The following is a 14,405-nucleotide window of genomic DNA, read 5'->3' as shown; positions in this document are numbered from 1 at the left end:
CTCGTGATCCGCCCGTCTCGGCCTCCCAAAGTGCTGGGATTACAGGCTTGAGCCACCGCGCCCGGCCTCGACAAGCTTTTATTGGGGTATCTACTATGTGCCAGGTACCAGTCTAAGTATTGGGGAACAAAGACTAATAAGCTCCCAGTCGGGCACATGGGCTCATGCCTATAATCCCAACACTTTGAGAGGCCAAGGCGGGTGGATCACCTGAGGTTGGGAGTTCGAGACCAGTCTGACCAACATGGAGGAAACCCCATCTCTACTAAAAATACAAAATTAGCCGGGCATGGTGGTACGCGCCTGTAATTCCAGCTACTTAGGAGACTGATGCAGGAGAATCACTTGAAGCCAGGAGGCGGAGGTTGCAGTTAGCCGAGCTGAGATCACACCATTGCACTCCAACCTGGGCAACAAGAGTGAAACTCTGTCTCAAAAGAACAAAAAAAAAAAAAAAAAACAAAAAACCAAAAGACTAAGAAGCTCCCTGCCATCAAAGAACTTATGACCATATGATAACATGTAAAACAAGCAACATTTTAAAATGTCGACAATGACAGTGTATCCATTCCAAGGGGATCTTGATCTGAAAGATAGTAACTGTGGAAGATAGTAGTAGCTAACACTCAGTGCTCTAATTCAGTCTTCACAGCAACCTTATGAGGTGGGTATAATTATCACCTATTTTATATGTGAGGAAACGGAAGCATGGAGAGGCAAGGTCACAGGGTCAGTCAGTGGTGGGGCTTGGATTCAAACCAGAGCAGCCTGGTTTCAGAGCCTGTGCTTGGCCATTGCTCTCTCCCTACAGGGTGGGAAGCAGGGTATGGAAAAAAGGAAGCCGCCCTCTTCCAGCCAGAGACAGGATAGAGGAAGTTCACCTCTTAATAGGTAGCTGTGCCCCCAAAAGGGTTGATTCCTTCCCTTGCATCTGCTGTGTATAATAAAGAGTCTGTTGCTTTATAAACAGGTGCACCTCACGCGAGCAGGAGAAAGGAACAGAGCTCTGCAGAGACAAGCTCTGATTCTCACAGTGAGGACCAGACCATGGCAAGATTGGAAGGCATGGCAGGTCTTCCCTGATGTCCTAAACTCTAAGTGGTAATGGAGTGGTGGTTTGAGTGAGCTATGATCTCACCACTGCGCTACAGCCTGGGTGACAGAGGGAGACCTGCCACCAGATATCAAAAAAATACCCAGATACCAAAAAAAATTCTGGTATCAAATCCTGGATTTGCCACGTACTAGCTGTGGGACTGTGAGCTAATGATTATTTATTTATTTATTTATTTATTTATTTTGAGATGGAGTATAACTCTTGTTGCCCAGGCTGGAGTGCAATGGTGCGTTCTTGGCTCACTTCAACCTCCACTGCCCGGGTTCAAGCAATTCTCCTGCCTCAGTCTCCCGAGTAGCTGGGATTACAGGCGCATGCCACCACGCCTGGCTAATTTTGGATTAATTTTTTCTGAAACACAGTCTTCCCATGTGTACTGTGAGCAGGTTGAATTATGTCCACATATTCTTCACTCTGTCCTAGACTCCTTTTCCCTCCTCTGTAACTCTTCTGTCCTTCATTTCTATCAGGTGCTACATTCTCAAGTCTTGTATCAGAAACTGGTTCAGGCAGTAAGCTTGGCAGGCAAGCAGTTTTCATAATGGAGACCAAGAACGTGGTAAATGGCTATGTCTTCATTGATTAGGAGTCAATTTGGCTACCTGTATCTTTTCTCTTATAAACATTTTGACATAAACCTCTTATTCTGGGATTTCTTTTCTTTCTTTCTCTCTCTCTTTCCTTCTTTTTTTAAATCCTGAGATTTCCTAGTTGGTTCCTTTCTGGCAAGTCTGATCTGGCTGGTCCGTAAACAAGGCAGAGGTAGGAATGGGCTGGAGTGCCGGGATGGCGGGGAGGGCCTGATGCCCTCTAGCGACCAGGTGCAGAAGTGGCTGCAGCATCCCTGTGAGGAAGGTTGCAGAGGGATTCTGATGCCAAGTCAGGAGCTAGACCAATGGTTCTCAGAGTGTGGTCCTTGGACCAACGGCAGCAGTACCTGGATGCTTTGCTAGAAATGAAAAGTCTCAGGCTCACCTGGAACTCTAAGTCAGAAGCTCTAAAATGGTGGTGAGCGGGGGCGGGGACGGGGGGCGGGGGATGAGGAAGCAGCCTGCCTTGGTCAAGCTCTCCAGGGGATTCTGATGGACCCTGAAGCTTGAGAACCACAACCCTCTAAAGTCATTCCCTGAGACCTCCTGTTTTCCTGCCTGTAAACCAAGAAGGGATATGCACAGAACGGCCGTCGAGCTGCCCAGGGGAGATATGCTGAAGGCTGTGTCAGGTACTCACTTATTTTATTTTTTTAAACAGGGCCTTGCTCTTTTACCAAGGCTGGAGTGCAGTGGCATGATCCTAGCTCACTGAGCTCAATCTCCCAGGCTCAAGTGATCCTCCCACCTCAGCCTCCAGAGTAGCTGGGATCACAGGTGCTTGCCCCCACATCCAGCTAATTTTATATTTTTAGTAGAGATGGGGTCTCGCTATGTTGCCCAGTCTGGTCTCAAACTCTTGCCCTCATGTGATCCTCCGGCACTGGCCTGCCAAAGTGCTGGGATTACAGGTGTGACTCAATGTGGGTGTCCAGCCCACTTACTTTTAAAGGAGAAAATATCCAGTGTTCAAAGAACCCAGCAAAATCACTCAGACTCATTGTGTATGTCTCCAGGAGGAAAAGAGATAGAAAGGCATTTGTACTTTACAGCTCAACAGGAAAAGCGCAAGTATCTATCCCTTTCAGACAATAAGGATGCCATTTAATTACTGTCACTTAATTATTATTTCCATGACAAGTTAGTCAACAATCATATTTGAATACCTTCTTGGTGTTGCCAACTCCCATCCCATAGGATTTAGCATTAATCTCCAAATTCCAGAAAATAGGAAACAGAACAAAATTATCCACTGTAACAAATTCTCCACCCTGTAAAGGAGAAGAATTGATGTTCTGGTGAATCTTTGTAATTCACAAATTTACCACAATTCTTTAGGGAACTGTATTCATTTTAATGTAGGCATAATAGGAGATTTTTCCCTAATTCTATTCCCTGGTAGCATTCCCAAGGATAAGTCCTGGAATTCCACTTGAAATTACCCAAAAGGAAAGAACAGACTTGAAAAACAAACACTTTCTTCTGGGGAAGGAAAAAAGGTCAAAAAGAATTATTAATAAGTGAAACATGAGACAATTTTTTTTCTGAAATTCTCTTTCTTGCCTCTTTGTAAATATCTTTTTAGCTTTATTGATAACATACACTTTACATTTAATGAAAAATGGGATCAAATAAACAAACAAACCTTTTCTTTTTTTTTTTTTTTGAGATGGAGTTTAGCTCTTGTTGCCCAGGCTGGAGCTCAATGGCATGATCTTGGCTCACCACAACCTCTGCCTCCCAGGTTCAAGTGATTCTCCTGCTTCAGCCTCCCGAGTAGCTGGGATTACAGGCATGTGCCACCATGCCCGGCTAATTTTCTATTTTTAGTAGAAATGGGGTTTCTCCATGTTGGTCAGGTTGGTCTCGAACTCCTGACTTCAGGTGATCCTCCCGCCTTGGCCTCCCAAAGTGCTGGGATTACAGGCATGAGCCACAGTGCCCAGCTGAACAAACCTTTTCAAGGTGATGAACCCAGGGAGAGGTAGTGCTGACCTAGAACATAGACATGTCTGACTCAAGTGTCAGGTCAGGTCATCCTGTCATATGGGACAACCCCCCACCCTCAACGAAGTGCCAAGTGACCACCATCCCAAGAAAAGACAATGCATTGTACACCCCCGTGTACCCAAAATGCATTTTGCTTTTCAGTTTTCTTGCACTGCCATGCTTGGGTGGGTTTTTTCTTGACTTCTAGTATAGTTTTTCTCCCTTCTGTAGTCTGAGAGAATCCAGAAGGCAAGAATCAACACCCCTCAACACCAGCAAATGATTAGGTGACCCCAAGTATCCCCAAAGGAATGGAAACTGGGGTTGGGGAAGAAAAGCTGAGTGCTCCAGGGGTCCGCTATTTATTTGAGGGGAATACCAGGAGACTCTTTCCAGCCCAGGGTATCCAGCTGCTCCCCTGAGAGGCCCCAACCCCATCTCTGAGAAGATAACCCAGGAGCCCATAATTCACTAGATCCTCCAAGAGACTTGGCAGCTGTGGGCATCCTGAGCAGTTCTGAAATCCAGAACCAGGGAAGGATAGAGGGTGGGCTGAGGACACATCACCCCGTCAAGTTTCCAAAAAGGAACCTCAACTCAAAGACATTCTGATAAGCTGTCTGTGCCTAGGGAAGATGAAAGGAGAGACACAAAGGTTTTTTATGGGAGAGCGCCAGGTGCTTACTCTCTGCTTTCCTCTCAGAGGAAAAGTCCACAAAGAGAAAACAAATCTCTCAAAAAGAGCCATCCATTGCTTTGTAGGGAAAAATGAATAAACAATTCTAATACCGTGTTTGTTGGAAATGTAGAATGAAGGACAAAAAGCTGATAAAGTTGACTGGATGTGGTGGCTCACGCCTGTAATTCCAGCACTTTGTGAGGCTGAGGTGGCCAGATCACGAAGTTAAGAGATCGACACCATCCTGGCCAACATGGTGAAACCCCGTCTCTACTAAAAATACAAAAAATTAGCTGGGCGTGGTGGCACACGCCTGTAATCCCAGCTACTTGGGAAGCTGAGGCAGGAGAATCGCTTGAACCCAAGAGGCAGAGGTTGCAGTGAGCTGAGATCGCGCCACTGCACTCCAGCCTGGCGATAGAGCGAGACTCCGTCTCAAACAAACAAAAAGCCAACGATATCCTTTGTTTTATAGGGAAAAACGAATAAGCAATTCTAATACTGTATTTGTTGGAAATGTAGAATGACGGACAAAAACCTGATAAAGTTGTGAATTGGAGAGGGAAAGCTGGTCTTTGGAAATGCAGGGAGGAATTTATTCCCAGCCCCTGTATGAGGGCCGGGGTCGTGTCTTTGGGACCCTGCTTCCCACACGTTTAGAAGACCTGGAGGGAGACCAGTACCCCAGGGAAAGATGAGGGACTGAGGACCCCACAGGCCACAGCTCCTCCCACACGAACCCCACACCCGAGGCAGGATTCCCCACATGACTCTCCGGTGACCCCGGCACAATCTGGAGAGACGCGGGGCTGCAGGTGCGGGGCTGGGGCTGCAGGCGCCACATACGGACGGGACAGGACGTCCACCCGGGGTCCCCGCTGCCGGCCCAGACCCACCTTGCAGCCAAGGCGTCCGGAGCAGGGGGACTCAAGTTCCAGACCCCGAAGTCTCCGCGGGGAGGCCGGGGTCCTTCCACAGCTGGATCCGGCCGATTCCAACCAGCCCCTCCTCCAAGTCTAGGGACTCCAGGCCCCGCACCTGGCTTTCAGGTGACCTGGCTTCCTTACTACGCTACGCCTCCTTTGGTCAGAGCTGTTCACAGCGCGACAGAGGCTGCAGCGGCGCCACCTGTGGGGTCCTCGGCAGAAATGACCTGCCCCGCCGATTTGTTGACCGTTGCCCAGGCATCCTGGCGGCGCACCTGATTGGACTGTTCAGAGCACGCCCCAGCGCCGCTGATTGGATAGATTCGGGCTCCACCCCCTGCGTCATAGAAGTCATCTAATAGGTGGCAGAAGGGAGCCGGATTGATAAGCTGTAGCCGCAGCCAATAGCAGGCCCAGCTTCTTCCTGGCAACCAAACCAGGGTCTGCTGGAGGCATCAACACAATTGTCCACAAGGTTTCCAGAGCTACTACTGGCCTTTTCCTGTACTCGGTGGGCCCTTTCTGCCTCTTCCAGGTCACAGATGTGCACAAGGAATTACAGACTCAGTGTCCAATGGGGACATCTCCTTCCCTCAGAGCAAGAGGGAAGCCGAGTCCAAACCAGGCCATACTGGAACAGCAGGGAGGGCCTGATGTCCTTCAGGGATCAGGAATTTGGGATGGGCCAGTTGGTGCCATGGCCAAGCCATTCTCTCACCTTATCTCTCAGTCTACTCATTTTCAGCCCAGAAAAAAACAAACAAAAACAACAACAACAACAACAAAAAACATGCCAACATGAGAATAAAATAAAGGCATGGAAAAATTATTAAATGCATAGTTATATGGCAGCATTATTCCATAAGGCAATCAAAAGGAAAGCAAACATTTGAACTAGCTCAGGTAAGCAGTCTTTTTCACCCACAGTTCACATGGAAAATCTGCATTCAGGTTTAACATAATCTTGGGAGTCAGACTCTGACTACTAAAATGGATGCCCAGAGTCGATCAGACCCTCCTGATGAGGTAGGGAAACCTAAGGATTTAACTCTGGAAGCTCAACATGCCCTCATGTACCCTCCACACAGTGTGGAAAAGCTGCCTCCTTCAAGATCTTCATTTACACCTGCAGGAGACTCTTACCTGGAGTCAGTTTAAGGTTCTAACCTACATAAACTATCAACTACATACATCCTTTCTCCAGGAGGCAACCAAAATGAGTCTTTATCCGAGCCTGACCATCCCAGATTTACTTCATAGTGACCCTATGTATGCCACAGTGACCCTATGTATGCCAAAACACGTTGCCCAGAAAATAATCACAGCCTGATAAAGGACAGAACACCCCAAGCATGTCTTCACACGAATCTTTTGCTTTCCAGGGCTCTGCTTCTCAGAATCTGCACTCCTGTAGCTGTTCTGAGCAACCGGAGGCCACCTACAGAGACAGCAGGCTGCCCAGAAAGCCACATGGGGAGTTCCATTTCCCTCCCTTTGCAGGCTCCAGACTGGCCTCAGGTTGGAGTCACTACAAGGAGTTCCACTGACACCCTTTCTGGAAAATGACTCAAACCAGTTTTCTGGGGGACTGTATGCAATGAAAGACATGAAGATTACATGTTCAATTTGCTTTTATTTACATGATTTACCTTGTTTGTTTGTTTTTGAGAAAGGGTCTTGGTCTGTCACCCATGCTTAATCTTGACTCACTGCAACCTCCACCTCCCGGGCTCAAGCGATCCTTCCACCCCAGCCTCCTGAGTAGCTGGGACGACAGGTGTGCACCAACATGCTTGGCTAATATTTAAATTTTTGGTAGAAATGAGGTCTCACTATATTGCCCAGGCTGGTCTCAAACTCCTGAATTAAAGCAATTCTCCTGACTCAGCCTCCCAAAGTGCTGGGATTACAGGCGTGAGCCACTGTGCCTGGCTGATTTAACTTTTCATAGGTTAAGAAAGTGATTAACCCTGTGAACCACGGTTGGACTTCACTGACTCTCAAAACTTGTAGCTAATTCTTTTTATTTTATTTTATTTTGAGACAGAGTTTCCCTCTTTTTGCCCAGGCTGGACTGCAATGGCGTGATCTCGGCTCACCACAACCTCTGCCTTCTGGGTTCAAGTGATTCTCCTGCCTCAGCCTCCCAAGTAGCTGGGATTACAAGCATGCACCACCACCCTGGCTAATTTTGTATTTTTAGTAGAGACGAGGTTTCTCCATGTTGGTCAGGCTGGTCTTAAACTCCCGACCTCAGGTAATCTGCCCGCCTCGGCCTCCCAAGCTGGGATTACAGGCATGAGCCACAGTGCCCAAAGTGAATTGTTAATTTAATTTTATGTTGCCTTAGCATCCATTTTAAATACAAGTGTAACTTTCTCATACCAGAAAGGGTTTATTCACTGTTAACACAGTTTCCAGTTCTCTACCTCCTCCCAGTTCCTCAATGTAGTGAATCCATATATCTGCCTTAGACAACTGATTCCCAGTGACCACCTCACTATAGGACAGCTAGATGTTAACATTCTCACTGACCCCACTGAACCCCCACGCTTCGTATGAACTGTGTAGGTGTGTCACAGTGACCACCTCTCAGTCACTTTGTGACCTCCTTGAACTTGTGCCTGCTTGCTTTAAACCCACCAATTAAAATTCCCTAGGGGAAACTTTTTTTTTTTGAGTGGGCGTCTTGCTCTGTCTCCCAAGCTGGAGAGCAGTGGTGCGATATCAGCTAGCTGCAACCTCTGCCTCCCAGGTTCAAGCGATTCTCCTGCCTCAGCCTCCCGAGTAGCTGGGACTATAGGCGCCCGCCACCACACCCGGCTAATTTTTTGTATTTTTAATGGAGATGGGTTTCACCATGTTAGCCAAGATGGTCTTGATCTCCCGACCTCATGATCCGCCCACCTCCGCCTCCCAAAGTACTGGGATTACAGGCATGAGCCACCTCACCCAGCCATACCCCTAGGGGGAAACTTTCAATAACACCCTGGACTCTAATAAAGGTACTGACTCATGGAGTCATCCATTTCTCCCTCTCTCTCCATGTGGTCCCTGACTTCTGTGTGTGTGGCCTCCATGTGTGCTGTGTATCCTCCAGGACCTGTAAGTAATAAAATCCTTATTTCCATCTTATGTCTCTCGTAATCATTGAAAGATCCTAATTTTAAAGATCCTAAATTAGAACACTTGGTGTAGCTGGCAGGATACAGAGTGATTCTCATGATTAGCACAAGATATCTTTGAGTTGCTATAGCTTATTAACATCATAAATCATTTGGGCAACCACACTGGTGAGGCAGTAGTGTTTGCTGTAATAAATGAAAGGGAGACTAAAAAACAATATGAGACCAGGCACAGTGGCTCACGACTGTAATCCCAGCACTTTGGGAGACCAAGGCAGGCAGATCATGAGGTCAGGATATCAAGACCATCCTGGCTAACACGGTGAAACCCCGTGTCTACTAAAAATACATTAAAAAAAAAATAGCCAGGCATGGTGGCACGTGCCTGTAGTCTCAGCTACTCATGAGGCTGAGGCTGGAGAATCACTTGAACCCAGGAGGCGGAGGTTACAGTGAGCCGAGATCGCGCCACTGCACTCCAGCCTGGGTGACAGAGCGAGACTCTGTCTCAAAAAAAAAAAAGAAAAAAAAGAAAGATCAACAAAATGAAGAGTTTTTTTTAAAAAAAGATAAAGTCAACAAAGCTCTGACTCACTAAATAAAAATAGCAAATTCAAATAAATAAAATCAGAGGTGAAAAAAAGGAGTCAGCTGGGTGTGGTGGCTCATGCCTATAATCCCAACACTTTAGAGGAGGGTGGATCACTTGCGGTCAGGAGTTTGAGACAAGCCTGGCCACATGGTGAAACCCCATCTCTACTAAAAATACAGAAAATTAGCTGGCCATGGTGGCGCATGCCTGTAATCCCAGCTACTCGGGAAGCTGAGACAGGAGAATCACTTGAACCCGGGAGGGGGAGGTTGCAGTGAGCAGAGATTGCACCACTGCACTCCAGCCTGAGCAAGAGAGTGAGACTCTGTCTCAAAAAAAACAACAAAAAACGGGGTCACTGCAACTTAATACTAAAGAAATACAATGAATTATAAAACAGACTATTATGAACAACTACACGCCAACGAATTGGAAAACCTAGAAGAAAGGGATAAGTTCCTGGGCACATACAACCTATCAAAATTGAGTCATGATGAAATGGAAAATCTGAACAGTCTAATAAGAAGTAATGAGGTTAATGGGAGGCTGAGGCAGGAGAATTGCTTGAACCTGGGAGGCGTAGGTTGCAGTGAGCCGAGATCGCACCACTGCACTCCAGCCTGGGTGACAGAGCAAGACTCTGTCTCCAAAAAAAAAAAAAAAAAAAAAAGAAGTAATGAGGTTAAACCAGTAATAAAGTGTCCCATCAAGAAAAGCCCAGAACCTGATGGCTTCACTGCTGAATTCTACGAAACAAACGCAAGTAAAAAGTACAGGCCAATATCCCTGATTAATATAGATGCAAAAATTATCGACAAAATACGTGCAAACTGAATTCAACAGCACACTGAAAAGACCATTCACCCTGACCAAGTGGGATACATCCCATGGGTGTAGGGATACTTCAACATATGGAAACCAATAAATGTGATACATCACAGTAACAGAATCAACAAGAAAAAAAATTTCATTTCAATATATGCAGAAAATGATTCAATAACATTCCATATAATTCATGATAAAAACTCACAACAGGCCGGGCGTGGTGGCTCATGCCTGTAATCCCAGCACTTTGGGAGGCCAAGGTGGGTGGATCACGAGGTCAGGAGATTGACACCATCCTGGCTAACACGGTGAAACCCCATCTCCACTAAAAATACAAAAAAAAAAAAAAATTAGCCAGGCGTGGTGGCAGGCACCTGTAGTCACAGCTACTCGGGAGGCTGAGGCAGGAGAATGTCATGAACCAGGGAGGCGGAGCATGCAGTGAGCCGAAATCATGCCACTGCACTCCAGCCTGGGTGACAGAGCGAGACTCTGTCTCAAAAAAAAACAAAAAAAACTTCACAACACACTGGGTGCAGTGGCTCACACCTGTAATCTCAGCATTGTAGGAGGCCAAGGTGGGTGGATTATGAGGTCAAAAGATCAAGACCATCCTGGCCAACAATGGTGAAACCCCATCTCTACTAAAAATACAAAAAATTAGCTGGGCGTGGTGGCGCACACCTGTAGTCCCAACTACTCGGGAGGCTGAGGCAGGAGGATCACTTGAACCCAGGAGGTGGAGGTTGCTGTGAGCCAAGATTGCGCCACTGCACTGCAGCCTGGCAACACAGTGAGACTCCGTCTCGAGAGGAAAAAAAAAACTCACAACGAATTACGTATAGAAGGAACATACCTCAACACAGTAAAAGCTTTATATGACAAACCCACAGCAAACATCATACTGAACAGGAAAAAAATGGAAAGCTTTCTCTCTAAGATCTGGAATAAGATAAGCACTCCTATCACTTCTATTCAGTGTTGTACTGGAAGCCCTAATCAGAATTATTAGACCAAAAAGAACAAAAGAGGAAGGGAGGGAAGGAAGGAGAAAAGCCATCCAAATTGGAAAGAAGAAGTAAAATTATATTTTTGCAGACAAGATTGTACATGTAGAAAACCCTAAACACACCACCAAAAAATTGCTAGAACTAAAACAAATTCAGCAAAGTTGCAGGATATGAAAATCAACACATAAAAATCAGTAGTGGTCCCAGCCTGGCCAATATGGTGAAAAACTCCATCTCTATTAAAAATACACACACACAAAAAAAAATTAGCCGGGTGTGGTGGTGGATGCCTGTAGTCCCAGTTACTTGGAAGGCTGAGAGTTTCTATACGCCAACAGCAAACTATTAGAAAAAGGAATCAAGAAACCAATCCCATATGATAGCTACAAAAACAAAATATTTAGCAATAAATATAACCAAAGAGGTGAAAGAGCTCTACGATGAAAACTATAAAATCCTGGTGAAACAAATCAAAGAGTACACAAATAAATGGGAAGATATTCTGTGTTTATGGACTGAAAGAATTTTTTTTTTTTTTTTTTTTTGAGACATGATATCACTCTGTCACCCAGGTTGGCGTGCAGTGCTGTGATCACAGCTCACTGCAGCCTTGATCTTCCAGTCTCAAGTGACCTTGCTGCCTCAGCTGGGACTACAGGCACACACTACCACGCCCAGCTAATTTTCTAAAAATTTATTGTAGAGATGAGGTCTCACTATGTTTCCTAGGCTGTCTCAAACTACTGGGCTCAAGTGATCCTTCTGCCTCAGCCTGCCAAAGTGCTGGGAATACAGATGTGAGCCACCATGCCCAGCTTAGAATATTCTTCGAATATCCATACCACCCAAAGCAATTTACAGATTCAAGTGTGATCCCTATCAAAATATGAAAGCCATACTTCACAGAAATCGAAAAAATTATCCTAAAATTCATATAGAACCACAAAAATAGCCAAAGCAATCTTGAGTCTGACTTCATAATAGACTACAAAAAAAGTAACCAAAACAGCACTGTACTGGCCGGGCGCGGTGGCTCAAGCCTGTAATCCCAGCACTTTGGGAGGCCGAGACGGGCGGATCAGGAGGTCAGGAGATCGAGACCATCCTGGCTGACACGGTGAACCCGTCTCTACTAAAAAAATACAAAAAACTAGCCGGGCGAGGTGGCGCACGCCTGTAGTCCCAGCTACTCGGGAGGCTGAGGCAGGAGAATGGCGTAAACCTGGGAGGCGGAGCTTGCAAGTGAGCTCAGATCGGGCCACTGCACTCCAGCCTGGGCGACAGAGCGAGACTCCGTCTCAAAAAAAAAAAAAAAAAAAGCACCTTACTAACATAAACATAGACAAACAGAACAATGGAACAGAATAGAGAAACCAGAAATAAATCCACACACTTACCAATGATTTTTGACGAAGGTGCCAAAAACACAGATTGGAGAAAGGACAGTCTCTTCAATGAATGGTGATGAGAAAACTGGATTATCAACATACAGAAAATTGAAACTGGACCCCCATCTTTCAACATATATAACAATTCACTCAAAATGGATTACGGACTTACATGTAAGACTTTGAAACTACTAAAAGAAAACATAAAGGAAAATTCTACATGACCTCGTCTGTGCAAGGATTTTGTGGATAAGAACTCAAACACACAGGCAACAAAAGCAAAAATAGACACAAGATCACACCAAACATCTCAATCCCAGTGTATCTCACTCATCCCGCCTCTGGGAGTTACTCTGGGGCAGTCTCTGGCTGGATTCATCTTTTTTTTTTTTTGAGACGGAGTCTTGCTCTGCCGCCCAGGCTGGAGTGCAGTGGCCGGATCTCAGCTCACTGCAAGCTCCGCCTCCCGGGTTTACGCCATTCTCCTGCCTCAGCCTCCCGAGTAGCTGGGACTACAGGCGCCCGCCTCGTCGCTCGGCTAGTTTTTATTTTTGTTGTATTTTTTAGTAGAGAAGGGGTTTCACCATATTAGCCAGGATGGTCTCGGCCTCCCAAAGTGCTGGGATTACAGGCTTGAGCCACCGCGCCCAGCCTTGGATTCATCTTTCTCTGTGCTCCACGCAGACCTAGTACCAAGGGGACTAGAAGCAGCATTTACTTGTTCACCAAAAAAAGGGGGATCCGCAGGACGGTGCTGCAGTTCAGGCTGTGGCCATGCTGGGGCATTAGACAGGTAAAATGTAAAAAGCCAACCCACAGGTGGTGCAGTGACGTGCTTGACAGTATTCTGTCTACAGTGTTTCGTTTTGCTTTTTTTTGAGACAGGGTCTCACTCTATCATGCAGGCTGGAGTGCAGCCGCGTGATCTCAGCCCACTGCAACCTCCGCTTCCCAGGTTCAGGCGATTCTCCTGTCTCAGCCTCCCAAGTAGCTGGAGTTACAGGCATGTACCACCACACCCAGCTAATTTTTATATTTTTAGTAAAGACGGGGTTTCAACATGTAGGCCAGGATGATCTCGAACTCCTGACCTCAAGGTATCTGCCCACCTCGGCCTCCCAAAGTGCTAGGATTACAGGCGTGAGCCAACGTGCCTGGGCATAAAGTGTTTTCATTAGTATTCATATTGTGGTATTATTGTCATCATCATCATTTTCATAAAGTAGAAAGTAAAACTTCTCTTAATGGTATCCACAATTTACGCTGCGGATGTAACTATTCCTTGAGAACAAGATAAAAACTGGCCTGGGAAACAACTAAAGCTTGTAACTTAGTTCTGTGATTACTATACTGATTTCTTCTATGGTTGCTTATTCTTCCATACCTTGTAAGTAAATTCCGTGATTATTAGTTTTGGGTGATTTATGCCTTCCTCACTAGAAAGAACAATTTGGTTTATTATGCTATCTTCCACGCATTTCTCCAACACCAGTCACTATTTCAGACCATGAAGAAAAATATTTTTGGAAATGGAAACTTGATGTTCTGTCATTTAAAGGTACTTCATGAAATCCACTCCAAGGCGGATCACTTGATTTCCTCACAGAGCTTTTTTTTTTTTTTTTTTTTGAGATGGAGTCCCACTCTGTCACCCAGGCTAGAGTGCAGTGGCGTGATCCTGGCTCACTGCAACCTCCGCCTGCCAGGTTCAAGCAATTCTCCTGCCTCAGCCTCCCAAGTAGCTGGGATTACAGGCGTGCACCACCATGCCCGCCTAATTTTTTGTTATTTTTAGTAGAGATGGGGTTTCCCCATGCTGGCCAGGCTGGTCTTGATCTCCTGACCTCGTGATCCACCTGCCTCGGCCTCCCAAAGTGCTGGGATTACAGGCATGAGCCACCGTGCCCAGCCCATTTATTTCTTTATTGTGCAAGCAGTGACTTCTTATTTCTCCACTGCTTTTTTTTTTTGAGATGGAGTCTTTCTCTGTCACATTGGCTGGAGTGCAGTGGCATGATCTCAGCTCACTGTAACCTCTGCCTCCCAGGTTCAAGCAATTCTCTTGCCGCAGCCTCCTGAGTAGCTGGGATTACAGGTGTGCACCACTGTACCCAGCTAATTTTTCTATTTTTAGTGGAGATGGGGTTTCGCTATGTTGGCGAGG

This window comes from Piliocolobus tephrosceles, chromosome 21, assembly GCF_002776525.5.
Source record: "Piliocolobus tephrosceles isolate RC106 chromosome 21, ASM277652v3, whole genome shotgun sequence".
Lineage (NCBI taxonomy): Eukaryota > Metazoa > Chordata > Mammalia > Primates > Cercopithecidae > Piliocolobus > Piliocolobus tephrosceles.
This window is presented reverse-complemented; position numbering follows the sequence as displayed.